The sequence below is a fragment of the Phodopus roborovskii genome, unplaced genomic scaffold (genome assembly GCF_943737965.1).
Source record: "Phodopus roborovskii unplaced genomic scaffold, PHOROB, whole genome shotgun sequence".
NCBI classification, from domain to species: domain Eukaryota; kingdom Metazoa; phylum Chordata; class Mammalia; order Rodentia; family Cricetidae; genus Phodopus; species Phodopus roborovskii.
Window position 1 is genome coordinate 11,415,949 of NW_026125052.1, and position 16,396 is coordinate 11,432,344.

The 16,396-nt window shown below is 41.9% G+C and overlaps 1 protein-coding gene across 1 annotated transcript in view; it reads left to right on the forward strand.

Annotated features, from left to right (window-relative positions):
- The first annotated feature begins 383 nt into the window (after positions 1–383).
- Znf652 (zinc finger protein 652) overlaps positions 384–16,396 on the forward strand; it is a 56,477-nt gene continuing 40,464 nt past the window's right edge. Inside the window, exon 1 of the mRNA XM_051205390.1 lies at positions 384–543. The gene's annotated coding sequence lies outside the window, so the exon portion shown is untranslated. The remainder of the gene's footprint in view (positions 544–16,396) is intronic.

A 16,396-nucleotide genomic window follows, 5' to 3' on the forward strand; every position in this document is an offset into this window, starting at 1 on the left:
AGGGCCGGGGGTGGAGCAGGCAGGCGGCGGTTATCTGCGCGGCTGAGCGCTCACATTGTGGCAGGAGGGAGAAAAGGTGCGCCCAGGCCGGGCCAAGGGCCGCGCATGCGCGCCGACCCCACAGCCGGGGATGGGGGGGAGGTGTCGGGATCCGGACCGCGCGGCGGCGTGGGGGGGGGGCGCGAGCGCAGGGGCGCGGGCGCGCGCGCGCGTCCCCGCCAGCCTCCCTGCCCCCTCGCGCACACATCCCTACAGCACACCCCCTCCCCCGCCGCCCGCCCCGCGCGCCGCCCGCCCCGCGGCCCCGCTCGGCCTCGCGCGCTCGGAAGGGAGTCGCGAGACGTCGGAGCGGCGGCCACGTAGCGCTGCGGCGGCGGCGGCCGAGGCCGGGTCTGAGGAGCGGCCCAGAGCGCAGACGTTGGGCAGGGGGAGGGGCCGGCCCGGCGGGCGGTGGGGACTGGAGCGACGCGGCTCGGCGACAGGCCCCCGCCGCAGGGATGGGCCGCCGAAGCGGCGGCGGCGGCGGCGGCGGCGGCGGCCCGGGTGAGTAGGGGCCCCTTCCCCGCGCTCTCGCCCCCCGCCGCGGCGGCGCCGTGGCAGCCGCGTTTCCTCTGCGCCTGACGGGGCTGGCGGGGCTGGAGGAGCCTGCGCCGAGGCAGCTGCGTGCGCTAGGCCGGAGCAGCCCCCATCCGGCGGGCAGGCCCCGGGCGCTGCGCGTCTGCGACTCCCAGCTTGGCCCGGGGTGCCGGCTCCTTACCCCCGCCCCCTCCCTCCGGGACCCCAGCCTGGCTGCAGTTTTGCAGCGAGCGGGCTCGCCTCGAGGCCTGACGGGGTGGCCGGGGTGCACGGGTTAGCGGGCGGAGGGGAGCGTTCTCCTGCCCTGCAGCTGGTGGCTTGCACCCACTGCCTCCCCCCCCCGCCCTGCGGTTGCGCCCAAACCTCCAGCCCTTTGGAGTATTGTGGCACCGGGAGATAACACGCATGTGATGTACACTCGCCACCGGCAGCACCACACTCAGCCCAGTGGGCGATGTAGACCTTTCTCCACCCCCACTTCGTCCTCCCCTCCAATCAGGCTCTACTGAAGAGTATCAGATCGGAGACACCAAAGAGAGTGACACCCCTGTTACATGTCTACGAAACATGATCATTGTTGAGGGACTTCTCCGGTAGAAATGATAGATGTCCCTGCCTCGCCCCGAAGTCACTCTTCAGGATTTAACATCCCATATGCTCATATTTGAAGCGGGCCAGTCTTTGATTACATCTAGCTCATTCCCTCCCCAACAACAACATCACGAACACGCTCGAGCACATACATATGCACACACACACTCGAGCACTTCCTGATTACGGAACGGCCCCTGTCATCGTGGATCCATTGTCAGGAATGGCTTATGCCAATCAAAGGAATGTGCGTTTGGAGGAAGATGTTTTCCACAACCAAGCTACAGGATGTTCCTCTGTCAAACAGTCTTTGGTTGCCCCTGGATCTCACCCATGTTTAAGCATCGTCGAGGTGTTTCCCTTGCATGCTTCTCCAGTGCACTCTCAGTATAGTCTGAGTGATATTTCCCCACTCACCCCCTACCCCCACCAGTTAATTAGATACTTACTGTACACAGTAATTTCGTAGGGTTTGTTGTTGTTGTTGTTGTTGTTGCAACGTTTGACATAACAAGGCATAGCCTGTGTAAATATTGTAATCTTTTGGGATGAAGGTCTATATACTTTTTTTCCGAAGGATGGTCGGGTCCGTATTGTTCTGAGAAAGGCAAAGATCACATGCATTGTTGACAGCATGTATGTTTGCTTAGGAAAGGAAAAAGCTGCTGTTGCTCGAATGTGTGCTGTGGGCTGAAGGCAGTTGATGTTCTCCAATGGGGCCGGTCTTCGATGGCTACGTTGCTTTGTGCCAACGGCTTGCCTGTTTGTATCACCACTGTGCACATGTGTTCACATAGGTACTGCTTTTAGACTAAAAGATTCACCGCTAAGGTTTTTTGTGATCCTTAACTCTTTGATGGGGCTGTAGAAGTCTTTAGGTCTCTCTTTGCAGTGAAATACATACACGGTTTATATGCAACTGAATAGTCATCTTCAAGCTGGTCCTGGAACCTCAAGTTAAGATCTGTGTTATGCAAAAGTGAAAGCAGTTGCAGTTTGTGTTTTGTTTCTCTTGAGCATTAGACTTAATTTGTCTCTGGACTAGAGAGCAAAGGCGCTTTCCTATGTATCGCTGTAGGGTTCTTTTTTAATTGAATACTTTTTAGATTTATTTTATTTGTATGCATATTTTTCCTGCATGTATGTGTATCATATATGTGCCTGGTGCCCACAGAGGTCAGAAGAGGGTGGTGGAAACCCTGGAAGTAGAGTTAAGGACAGTTGTGAGTCACCATGTAGGTGCCAGGAATAGAACCTCGGCCCTCCGTAAGAGCAACAAGTGCTCCTAACCGCTGAACCATCTCTCCAGATGGCTTATCATTGTGTTTTGTTCTTTGGGTAAGAGCAGTTAGGAATTTTGAGATATTTTTCCCTGTCTTCCTGTGAAAAGGGAGATGGGTCAGAATGGTTCAGAAGAAGTTAAAACTAGAGACAAAATAATCTAGATTTGACCAATTGATCATCTTCCTACATATTCTAAATGTAGCGATTTCAACAGTGAAATGCGCCTATACGGACTATGCAGGCCTTAAAGATTGAGGCTGACTGACCTCTTTGTCACTCAATAGTAGAGCACACCTGTTGAGGGCTGAGAGTCCCCCCCCCCCCAGGCTTTTCTAAATTTGATTTTATGGTGCCATTAAAACCATCCAATTTAATGGGAAGATCTTGGTTATATTGAAAATTTTGCTCTTCACATTTAGAATCAAGAGCCGAGGATAAACTTTGCACTATTCTGCCAATAAGCAGATGATAAATGTCAGTTTTTTTTGTGTGTGTGTTTAAATTACTCTTCGCTCGTTTGTCTTTTGATCATATTTCAACCAAGAGACATATGTCCCAGCTTATATAGATAGTGCTGTGATAGGCAGTGATAGTAATCACAGTCCCAGGTTTCAAGGAGCATACAGTTTCCACTTTAAAAAAAATGGACTTCTGAGAGCTTAAGGAATTCCTGCTATTAACTAGCCTTTTGAAAGGCAAGAGAGGCTTGGAATCTTGCACAGAACCTGTTCCACACACCTGAAGAATAGCATTTATTCTAATAATTATGTTGTGTACTCTATGATGTTTGAAAGTATGCTGAGGTTGCATATGTTGCATTTTTATTACCTAATATGCATGACTGAAGTGACTTATATTACAGGTTATATAATTTTTTTTTGTTGGTGGCACGCCTATAGTTTTATCACCTAAATTATTTGCCTATCCTAAAATCAAAGGACTTCAAAGTTTCAAATATGTTACTTTTGTCAGTGAATGTAACCTTAGGGGAGGGCCACTGTAGTGTCGGGACAATGAGCTTACTGGGCTTAATTTTGCTGCACCCATTCTAACCAGTCACTTACCTAGTTAAGTGACACCATGGAGCAGCTCATCAAGTAGCACTCAGGGCTGTGAGGACAGCATTCTCTCTGCGCTTGCCAGAATCAGAACATGGAAGCTGGGAAACAATTGCACAGCATAACAGTGAGACATTGGAGGAGTAGTGATGCCCCAGCTCACCCTCATTAGGACCAACAGCTTCAGTTTCTTCAATACATCCCTTCAGACAGCCTTCCCTTAGGAGGTTTCAGACCAGCAGCTCCTCTCTGCAATTGTTGCCGCAAGATCTGCTTCCAGACACCCAGAGTGGTTTCCATTCGTGCTCTGAGTTTGGGAGTAAACCTGTAGTGTGGTAAGAAAATACTTTTCAAGTCTGTAGGGTGTGTGTGTGTAGAGATATAAATTAATAGGGTTACTGATGTGACTTTTTGGTTTTACATGTCTGAAGCCTATTGATGAAGTAAACTATAATGTGAACTATATCTACCTTTCTCTCTTTTCATATAGTTTTTTGATGGTTTTACCAAAATTGAGAATATATGCTTGAGTTTCTTTTCCTTTTTTTCTAAAAAGTCAGTTGAAATAGCCAGAAAGGGGTAGAGGAAAGAGTGGATTGTCTCAGAGTTTGAGCAAATAGTCTTTGAAACTAATTCTTCTGGAGTTGGTAACTCCTGGGTTATGCGTCACTGTTTTAGGTATGATGTTTTCCTTAGGTCTTGTCTTTGAGATAAGTAGTGTGTGTGTGTGTGTGTGTGTTGACTTTGATGGGGATGAACTGGTATTGTATTTGGTGGTTTTTTAGCTAAAGGAAGAGTTCCTTGGAACCAGGCAAACTAGGCTGACATCCCAGTCCCACTGTTGACTGGCTTTATGCCATTGGACAAATCACCTTGATTCTTTTTGCCTCAGTTTCCTCATCAATACAGGGAGATTTCATGTGAGGATTAGAGATAAAGCCTGCAGATTCCCAGCACAGTTCCTGGTATATGTGCAGATTAGGAACTCAGTAGGTGGTGGGATTCGGAGCTTGTCAGAGTGAAACTGGGGTGAAGATCATTGTAATTTATGGGCCTGATATATTTCTTTGTGCAGATTTAGGATGAAAAATTGCAAATATTTGACTTGGAGCTGGACTTCGACTTGCAGGTCCAACGTGATTATTAAATTCTGCAACATTACCCCACAGGCTGTGATTTTTTTTTTTAAAGTCTGTTCAGAGCTTATATGGTTAAAAGGGGTGTTTTAGGACATTAACGAATCTCAATGAGTTTTGTGTCCAGAGTTGAATCACACGCAAAACCTTGTGTAAATTCTCATGGTGAAGACATGAGATGCTGATTTTAATCTATTTATTTATATGGTGGTTTTGTTTGGCTTTAAAAAACACTTGTGAATATTTTGTGAGAATTCCCAGTGCTCATCTGAATTTCTGATCATGAACTGTCAATAGGGTTGTAGGTTTGTGTGTGTTCTATACATTTTTTGTATAGGTGGGGGAAGAAAGAAAGGTAAGGACTTGTCCCTCTTATATTTAATTAATGGTCTGCTTTTGATCTATAGATTGTGTGTGGAGTCTTCCTTATTAGTCAAAAAGGCAGTTTATGATAAAATATGACATCTCACTTTCTTTTAATACTAGAGATGGACTTCTTTGATAAATAGGTTCAGCCAGGCAGTGGTGGTGCACTCCTTTAATCCCAGTGTTGGGGAGGCAGAGGCAGGTAGATCTCTGAGTTTGAGGCCAGCCTGGTCTACAGGTCAAGTTCCAGGACAGCCAGGGTTACAGAGAAACCCTGTCTCAAAAAACAAAAACAAAAACAAAACAAACAAAAAAATCAAAACAAACAAAAAAGAAAACTAGGTTAAGGTCATGTATGCAGTATTATTTGGTGCATAAAACTTTTTAAAATAGTATCTCTTTGGCTACTGTAAAGTATCTGTTTTGTTTTTGTTTTTGTTTGCAGTATAGCACTGTGACAAGTCTGTGGGCCCACAAGAGTTACCTAGAGACTTCAGATAAGGAAGACACATATCAGCAATGCATTAGGATTTATTTACCACAAGGGAATCTGCTAATCCTTATTTTCTTTTATTATTGAGCTGCCTAGTAGCTTGCCTACTAGTGGTGGAATCTGTCAACTTTGAATTCTGATAAAGAGGGATTGACAAACAATGGTAGTTGACTTGCCATAGATTTTGCAGCACACTGAGAAAAAGGTACCCTTGGCCAGAGTTTGTAATGGTAATAGCACTGAAACTGTGTGTGCTGGGAATGGTGTAGCAAACTAAACAGGATGGGCCTACACATTCTAGTCAATTGTAATAAATTTTGCTGAGTAAACTTTTTCTGGAAGGGATGTTTTCTTTTAACAAACATTACTTTTCCTAAGTCACTAAAATCAAATGGCTTAGCTGAAAGCTAGTCTTCAATGCCACCTCCACCCCTTTCACAAACCCATAAATGGATAGTGAGATTTTGGTCTTTACTGTGCATGTGACATCAGAAAGTTAAGCTAAGACATAGTGTCAACCATGCAGTATATATTTTTAAATGTACCTCTGCCTCTCAGCTTTGGAATTTAGATTCCTCCAGGTGGACATTGGAACAGAACTTTTTACTTATGCTCTGTGACCTACAAAACAAGAAGACTTGAATGGCTTTTCTCTTTGGAGTGTATCATTCTAACACATTTGAAGTAGTATCTTGTGCTGGAGGAGAGAGTAGGATCTCAAGACTGCAGATAAATCTGTGTGATTGGGCAACTGGATTGGCCAAGGACTTTTCCTGTTATTAGGAATGATTGGAGTTTGAAATTATCTTGCTTGAAAGTTACTTATTATAGAAAGCCTTATATTTTTCTTTTTAGCATAGTCATTTAAATTAAAATTAATTAATCAAAAGTTCAGAAACCAACTGGGCATAGTGATGCAGGTTCCCAGCACTTCCAGAAGGCAAAAGCAGATGGACCTCTGTGTCTGTGAGTTCAAGGCTGGTCTGATCTACCTAAGCAAGCTCTGGGCCACCAGCCAGGGCTGCATAGAGACCCTGCCTTAAAAATAAATAAATAAATAAATAAATAAATAAATAAATAAATTCAGAAACCATCTCAATGTCCACCACTATAGAATTAATAAAATAAATTAGCATACATGTATATATGTGCAACAAAGAATGATGACACTATATAGTGCTGTGGAACATTCACTATACAGTAGTATTAATTTTGAAAGGCCAGAGGAAAATGAGTGTGGTGGCTCATGTCTGTAATCAAAGCACTTGGGAGGCTGAGGCAGGAGGATTAAGAGTTCAAGGCCAGCTTCAGCCATCCTGGACTACCAGAGAACCTGTCTCAAAAAACAGAAACAAAATCAAAAGGCATAGATTAATGTTCTGGGTGTGCCACTGTTTATATTATGGGGATTTTCCTGTGTAAAAGTAACTTTTAATAAACTCAGTGATTTTTCAAAAATAGCTAATAATAATGGTTGTTGGGGTTAAAGTGAGTGATGGGGAACCTAAGTTGAAGTTAAGTAAGTACTTCAGTATATACTTTTTTTAAAGTAAACTTTTAGTAAAGTACACAGAGAAATAGAAAAATTATAGGTGTACAGTTTGAATTTTTCCTGTGTAATCAGTACCTAGAAGAGGAAGTAGATTTTTTTTTTTTTTTTCTTTGTTTGTTTGAGGCAGGGTTTCACCATGTAGCTCTGTCCAGCCTGAAAGTCCTTATGTAGATCAGCCTGGCCTCATACTCACAGAGCTCCTCCTGCCTCTGGCTCCATGTGTACACCACACCAGGAACAGAAATATGTTATTTTATATTTGTTTATTGTACATGTGTGAATGTTTTGCCTGCATGTATGTGAGTGTACCACATTCATTCCTTGTGTCATGACAGTCAGAAGAGGGCATCAGCTTCCCGGGAACTGGAGTAATGGATGGCTGTGAGCCACTGTGGGTGCTAGAACCAAACCAGATCCTCTGCAAGAGCAACAAATGCTCTTGATCGCTGAGCCTGAGCTCTCCAGCCCTGGAAATTGATTTTTTTTTTTTTTTAAAGCTCTTACTGTACTGTCCAGGTTGGTTTTGAACTCTTCAGCTCAAATCTCCCTGCCTCAGCCTCCTGAATACCTGGTACTACAGGGGCTGCCAGTTGTGACCAGCTGAGAAGCAGATAGATGGTTGATGTCTCAGAAGCCTCTCCTGCTCTTTCCCACTTGCTGTTCCCATGAAAGTACTTTTATTACCAAATAAAGAGGGATTAAATATGATGGGAACTTGGGAGGCAGAGGCAGGCAGATCTCTGAGTTCAAGGCCAGCCTGGTCTACAGAGTGTGTTCTAGGACAGCCAGAGCTATACAAAGAAACCCTGTCTCAAAAAACAAAACAAAGCAAACTACATCATCTATCTAAATCTATCTGTCTGTCTGTCTACCTATCTATCTGTTGGGAAATGTCATTCAAATATTATAGCCGAGCCAACTGTGGAGGTAGATATCTATATAGTCCCAACTATTGGGGACTATACAGCTGAGGCAGGGATTGGTCAAGCCTACCCTGGGCAACATAAACACTGTTTCAAAAATTAAACATAAAAAATTGCAATGTGTGAAAGGCGTCTTTCTGTAATTGCTAAGTATTTCTTTTACTATCTCAATTTATGTGTCAGTATCATAGCTGGACATGGTAGTGCATACCTTTATTCCCAGCTCTTGGGAAATAGAGACAGGAAGATCAGAAGTTCAAAGTCATCCTTCTATACCTAGTTTGAAGCCATCTTGGGCTACATGACACTCTGTCTCAAAAAAAAAAAAAAAAAAAAAAAAAAAGCAGCCTCTATTACACTCCTCCATTACTAGTCATTAAAATATTTACTTAATATAATTTTTTATAAATAACCCATGTAAATTTTGTAGTACAACAAGTTCTAAATAACCAGCAGTATAACAAAACCTTGCTTTGAATATTTTAGGATTTGTTAGATTTGTCAATCAGTTGGCTGGTGGAATGCAGTTGTTGTAGATACACACTTGAATAAAACGTGAGGCATTATTGTTCCCATTAAAGCCACACTTGATAGCTGTTTTTCCTTTATTGTGGTAACGTTGCCCACCCCTGCCCCTTTGCTCAAATACAGAAATGATGAAAGTCTATAAATCTGTAAAGCACAGTCTAAACAGGTGATTTATTTTGCCTGTAGAGGACATTTGGCAATGTCTGGGAAAATCTTTTTGTTTGTTTTAATTTTGAGACTGGAGGTAGGAATGTGCTACTACTGGATGCTGTTAACCCTCCAGTACACAGTACACTTTACCACAGCTGTGAACTAAAATGTTTACAATCTCATGCTGAGAAACCAGTGACTAAGCTGATGATAGGAGGCAAGTGACAATTTTAACTTCAATTTTATTAAACTAGTGCATGATTAAAATTCATTTAATCTAGTTTAGAGAAGAAATAAGGTAGGTTGTTTTCTAAATAAAAAAATATGAAGACTTTAGTATAAGGTTTAGTGGACAAGTTTGTTTTTGAGGCGGGTGTCTCTACTGCAGCCTGTAACTTGGTATGTAGACCAGGCTGGTTGTCTCAGAAATCCTTCTGCCTCTGCCTTCCAGATGCTGGGTTGAAAGCTATGTGCCACCATGCCTGGAAAGTCTATTCATGGATACTGGTGTTGTGCAGATGTTGGTCTCATCTTGAGACAGGTCTCTTGTTCACTAGGCTAGCTGGCCTTTAGGCTCTGGGATCTTTCTGTCTCTACCTCCCATCTCACCCATCTCACCATAGGAGTATTGGCATTACAGAAGAATATGACTAAGTCTCAGTTTTCAATGTATGTTCTGGGGAGCTGAACTCCAGTCCCCACAATGGCATGGCACTTTACCCAGTGAGCCATCTGCCATCCCCCTCCCCCCTCTAAATAGGCTCCATGCAGTTTTCCAGTGGACAAAGCCAGATTGTCTGGGAATAAAGCTTTTAACTAAGGAATTTCACAAAGAAAAATCTTCATATATGTATATATAACAGTAATGACTTGTTTTTTCTTTTTTTCCACTTTTTTCATTTCTGTATATGTTGTTCTGTTGCTATAATTATTGCCTAAGAAACTCAAACACGAGACTCACCACCCACGTGGAGTTTATTGAGAGAGGGGAGAGAAAGGGGGTAGCTGGTGGCCAACCGAAAGCAGGGGAGAGAGAGAGAGAGAGAAAGAGAGAAAGAGCAAGAGAGGGGGACCAGAGAGAGAGAGACACGCTTAGTGCACTTGCTTTAAAAGGGGAGTTTGCGCATGCTTGGCTGCTGATTCCTAACAGTATATATTTTTTATTTTTCTATTTTTATTTTACATATTGAGCCCATTCCCTCTCCCTCCTTTTTTTTCCAGTTTTTAATTTCATTTTACATTCCAACCACAGTTCTCCCTCCCACCCCCTAGCCTCCTCCCACCCTCTCTTACCTCCCCCCCAGTCCACCCCCAGTCCACTTTTTAAAAAGCAGATAAATATTCTATGATTCTGATGTGGCTCTTGCTTTAAAATTTCAATTCTTGACCTAATATTAATATCTTTCTACATTAAAGTTTTATTTTGTGTTTTTAAATGTTATTTTTAAAAATTTATTTTTATTTTATGGGCATTGGTGTTTTGCCTGCATGTATGTCTGTGTGACATTATCGGATCCACTGGAACTGGAATTACAGATGGCTGTGAGCTGCCATGTGAGTGCTGGAAATTGAACCTGGGTCCTCTGAAGAGCAACCATTACTCTTCACAACCTGAGCCATCTCTCTAGTCCCTAAATTTTATTTTTAAATTTAGAAATTTTAAAATCTTGAAAATTTTAAAATCTTGTCTAGTGGGAAAATATAAAAATTAAACATTTGTAAATATATACACAGTAGAAATGAACTGATTTTGTTTATATATTTTTAACATTTTCATCTTTATTTTATGTGTATGAGTGTTTTGCCTGAGTTTATGTCCATATACCATGTGTGTTCAGCGCCAATGGAGGCAAAAAAAAAAAAAAAAAAAAAAAAAAAAAGACACTGGATCCTCTGGAACTAGAGTTAAGGATGGTTGTGAGCCATCATGTTGGTGCTGGGAACCAAACCTGGGTCTTTTGCAAGAGTAACAAGTGCTCTTAATGACAGTCATTTTTCCAGCCCTGTTTATATATTTAATCAGTTAGTCTCACTATGTAGTGCTAGCTAGCTTAAACTTAAATTTAGACCAGGCTGGCCTCAAAAATCATCATCTTCTGCCTTGGTCCCTTGAATACTGGAATTATAGGTATCAGCCACCACCTGAAGTAAAATAATCTGATTTTATAGGTGGGATTTTTTTTTTCCCTGTCAGTCTTTGGTAAAGAAATAAGCACTGTGCATTTATTTATTACAGCTTGTCAGATCTTCAACCTGCGATCCTATCTCCCTGCCTTTTTTCCATCTGTTTTAGGATTTTATTGTTGTGAAGAGACACCATGACCACAGCAACACTTGAAAGGAAACCGTTTAATTGGGACTTTCTTACAGTTTAGAAGTTTAGCCCGTCATGGTGGGAAGTATGGGGGCATGCAGGCAGACATGACACTGAAGAGGTAGCTGAGAGTTCGACATCTGGATCTGCAGACAGCAGGAAGACAGTGAGCCACTAGGCCTGGCTTGAGCTGAAACCTCAAAGCCTCCCTCCCAGTGACACATTTCCAACAAGACCACACCTCCTATAATGTCACCCTATGAGTCTGTGGGGCCATTTCATGCAGACCACCACAGCACCTCACAGAGAAAGCTATATTCTTTAAACTGTCTTTGAAGATGAACTATCGGGGGATAGCAGTATGCTGAGCTCTGGGAGATGTCCATAGACGCCTCCTGTTACAAGGTTAGACTGTTCAGATCTAGAACTGATATTTATTATCTCCATCTAGTAGTGTAAACTTCTGGACCATGATTCACAGAAATAAGCAGGGCATGTGTGCTCACAGCCATTCACTCATACTCACACCCACACCCTCAGCTGAACCAAAGTTTCATGCCCCAATGCTTGCCCTTGCTGTCAGTGGGGCATTCTGTTTCTGTTCAGACTTACTTCATTTAGAAAAATTGAATTGGAAAAACTACTGCTGAGGCTGGAAAATGGCTCAGCTGTTAAGAGCACTGGCAGCTCTTCTACAGAACCTGGGTTCAATTCCCAGAACCCACACGGTAGATCATAACTGCCTATAACTCCAGTCCCAGGGGATCTGATGCCCTCTTCTGGCACCTACAAAGCAATGCATGTACATGGTACATGCAGGCAAAACACCACACACAATAAAATAAAAATAAAGGTTAAAAAAGAAAAAAAGGAAAACCACTGCCCCATATGTCTCACAAAGAGCAACCTCTTGAAATAGAGGCTCAACTGCTCAAAAGATTAAAGGGAGTAGAGAACAAAGTGATAAAAATCATTATATATACATATACATATAGACATATATTTGGAAGATGGCTCAGTGGCTGAGAACATTTACTGCTCTAACAGAAGACCCGAGTGTGGTTCTCAGTGTCCAGATCATCAGTAGGTCCACAGCTGCCTGTAACTCCAGCTCCAGGGTACCCAGTGCTCTCTTCTGGCCTCCTCAGGCTCTTGTGTACATGTGTGCTCATAGTACCACATGGACACATATACACACAATTAAAAATAAATAATTTTAAGAAGTCATTAGGGGTATGATCTTATCCTACACAGAGTGGTAGTTCTTTGAATACCTGAAATTCCAAAAGGGGTTAAGGTTCGGTGCCATTTTGTATCACATTTAAATTGATGATCTATAAGATGATGTGCTTAACATTGCTTAATATATCCAGACAGACATACTCAGATACATTTACATGCTGGATCCTGTTATTGTGCTGCTAAAACTGATAGGACTGATGGAAAGATTTTTAAAATCGTGTTTGTGTACGTATGTGAAGTGGGCATACTGCATTGCTTTGGAGAACATGGTGATCAGAGGACAACTCGTAGGAGTCTGAGTCAGTTCTCTCCTTCTACGATCTGGGCTCTGGGGACCCAACTCAGGTCATCAAGCTTATCGAAAGCACTTTTACCTGTTAAGCCAGCCACCAGAAGACTTATTAAAATTCTGTTGTAAGTCTCCTTTAACACTGGTCCTGTTTGGACAGCATTTTACATGTAGAATGGTTATAGAATGAAAACACAACAAGGACCCAGTTGTGAACATTTGTTTCTGTAGAAATCAATTAATGAACTTAGATAATATTTCAGAGACAGCTCTAGCTCTGCCAGGCTGGGCAGTGTGGTGCACACCTTTTAGCCCACACTCTGGGAGCAGAGGCAAGAAACTCAAGCTCACAGTGAACCTACATTACATGGAGACCTTATGGCAGAAAAGGAGGAGAAGAGGAGGAGCCTGGGCTTCCAGAGGACAAAATTTCAGGTTACTTGGTTGGAATTGACTTTCATTTTTATACCCAAAATTGTATATACTGTGTATTTATAAATGTTTATTTCACAAACTTACATAGCATTACTAGTTAAACTTCTTGGAACCTTTTCAGGTATTATTGCATCATCATCATATTATTATTATATCAGTTGTTATCCCCATTTTCCAACAGTTCTGGCTAATGTTCCAAATTGACTGATTTTTGTTTGTTTTTGGTTTTTCTGAGACAGAATTTCCTTGTGTGGTCCTGCCTGTCCTGGAACCAGCTTTGTAGACCAGGCTGGCCTTGGATTCATGGATCTACCTGCCTCTGCCTCCAGATTCCTGGGATTAAAGGTGTGTACTACCACTGCCCAGCTCCAAATTGGCTTCTTTTTTTTTTTTTTTTTTTTTTTTTTGCATTGATAAAAGAATTTTGAAACTATTTTAACTTCACCGACTGAAAAAGTAATTTGAAGGTTTAAAGCCCATAAATATTTCTGGCTTTTAGAAACCTGTGAATGTCAGTATGAGTATGCACTTGTGTATCTGTACCACCACAGACAAGGTACAGTGTAATTCCCACCCAAATTTCCCTCCTGTCCCTCTGCATCATCCCCTCCCCTCCCAAACACCCCCCCCCACCTTGGCTGTAGCTTTGTCTTCTGGAAAAGATCATAGAGATAGGATCATGCAGTATGTAACCTATAAAGATGACTGACTTCTTGTATGCAATGTCTTTGAGGTGTATCCACATTTCTGTGCACATCAGCAGTTTGTTGGGTTTTATTGCCAGGTAATATCCCATTGTTGAGTGTACCACTAATTGTTTATCACTCATCATTCAAAGACATTTGGATTAGTTCCAGTTTTGGGTGATTATGAACAGAGACACTATAAACATTCACAGGCAGGTTTGGAGGGAAACCACTGGGTCACATGATGAATATGTTACCACTATAAAACGCCACTAACCTGTTGCTAGAGCTGTATTTGTTTGTGTCTTTTGGAACAGCTCTTGTGTACTCTATTCTGGCTTTGAACTCAAGTTGCTTTTGTTTCCCTGGTGTTAGTGCTCGCATTATAGATATGAACTAACATGCCTTGACTTCTTAAATTTTATTTAAATTTAAGTTTAATCATTATTGCATGCTTGCAATATCTGTGTGTAAGAGAGAATGTGGTGCTACGGAAATACAGACAGGAAGGAACTCCCTGGCTAGTAGCAGGCTCCAGACTCAGTGAAAGTATGTTCATGGTGTTGCATAGTGGAACTGCATGAAACCGATCAAAATAATCCTGATCCATCTCACAGGGACCCTAGTTTGTATCCCCAGGAGCATGGTTTCCTTCTCACATATTTTGAAATCTCCTTTTCCCACATGGACCTAATTGGTTACAGTCAGTATATAACTATATCATAAATGCAGATGATTTGTAATATTTCTGTATCGGTATGTTTATTTTGTTGTTTAAAGTTTTTAATAGAGTAGGTAATGTTAGAGGGATGGATGGCCCACTCACATGTGGTTATACACTTGTAGTGTATTCTTCCTGCCTGGCACCAAAAGCAGGCACACCTCAGACTTAGGAAAAGTGCTGAACTGCACTCAGGCAAGTTGTTCCAGATTCAGGGTCATGAGCTGTAGGCATCAGTGCCAATAAATGCCAAAAGTCAGTCAGGTTATCTTGGCATTAGTCATTTTGGGACTTTAGCCATAAAATGTATTTACATGTGTTTGTACATGGGTTCTGGTGGAAAACCAAGCCCATTTGCTCATTGATAGTCTTTACCAAATAAACTGAGAATATGCATTTCCAGTGCAGGGTGGAGGCTGGGAGGGGCAGTAGGACAACCAAAAGACCAAAATGTCTCTTGAGAGAAGCAGGCAAAGTAGAGGCCTTTTGTGGGGGAGGTGCAGAGAAAATCTTCTAATGTGATTCAATACATGCAATTGCAGTAAGTCATTTTTTTATGTTTTTATGTATTTGAATGATTTTATGTTTATAGAAAAGTTGCAGAGAGATACACACGTGTAATCCCAGCATTCAGGAGGCTGATGAGTTAGCTAACTGGGTTACATAGTGACCCTGTCTCAAAGAGAGAGGTGGGAGTTAGGGGAATGAGTGAGGGAAGAAAAAAGTTGGAAAAAGCCATCTGTACTTTACTCAGTTTCTCTGTTGATAAAGTCTTATGTAACAGTGTTTCTCAGAATTAACAAACTGACTTTATTCCTTTTAACAAGATAATGAGTTTGGGTTTCACTAGTTTTTCAGCATACATACCTTTTCTACTTGAAAACAAATAAGCTTTTAGACATTAAATTCTTGAACCCTGTCATAATTTAATTTTATTTATACCAGTTAGTGTATACATATGTGTGTTATATATAATTATACGGATCTCTATTTGTTTAAACAAATTTTATCTTCCACATTAAAATCTCAAAAATTATCTTTTAATATTCATAAATAATTCTTCCCAGGGCAATTTTAAGGTAGGGCTAAAGAACTTTTTCCATCCTTCTTTTGTTCCTGCAGAAACATGATTTATAATCACCTGTAAGTAAGTGTGCTTCATGCATGGTGCTGTCTTTTCCAGTGCAGTTAGGGCTCCCATCTCCAGCCAGCCCCAGATAACACACAGAGATGCTGTATTAGATATAAAGCTATTGGCCAGTTACTAGTGTTTCTTATTGGCTAGCTCTGTCTTAAATATTAACCCATTTCTATCAGTCTAAGTATTTCCACGTGGTCTTATCTTACCAGGGAGAGAGAGCCCAAACTTCTGTTCTCTTGGTCTTACATGTTGACTCTCCTCCTACCTCCTCCAGAATTCTCCTTCTCTGCCAGTCCCGCTTATCTTGCTTTCCTATTGGCCAACAGGGTTTTATTCATTAACCAATGAGAGAAACATTTACAGAATGGTATCATCTCTTCTTTTCTGTCTAAAATAAAAAAAGGGTTTTAATCTTAACATAGCAAAATATATAACAAAACAGTTATCAAATAAGAACCACAGTTAACAATATTTAGTCCATTAACATTTAGCAAGATTTAAAGAAAATATTCCATCATCTATCCTATCTTTGTGAGTCCAAAGTCCTATATGTAACTTATCTTTAATCCTAACTAAGGAAAACTATAACCATAACTATCTGTCTTCACAGGAGCACAGGGAAATGGCCACTTTCATTTACTAGGAGGTTGACCTAATGAGAATGATAGTCAAGAGTCTCTATGCAGGTGCTTTCATTGTTAGTTAAACATTTAAATATCTATCTTGTGGGTTGTTTTGTTTCTAGAACTAGGGACTGAACCCAGGGCCTTATGCATTATAGGCAGGTGCCTCCCTCATTCCCAGCCCTGTGTGATGGTGCTGGCCTTCCTTGAGGCAGAATCCCATTGGTTATCATTCACTCCATCTTTTAATGCATAGAATCCCTGCTGAGGCTGAATGCTGCTTCCCAC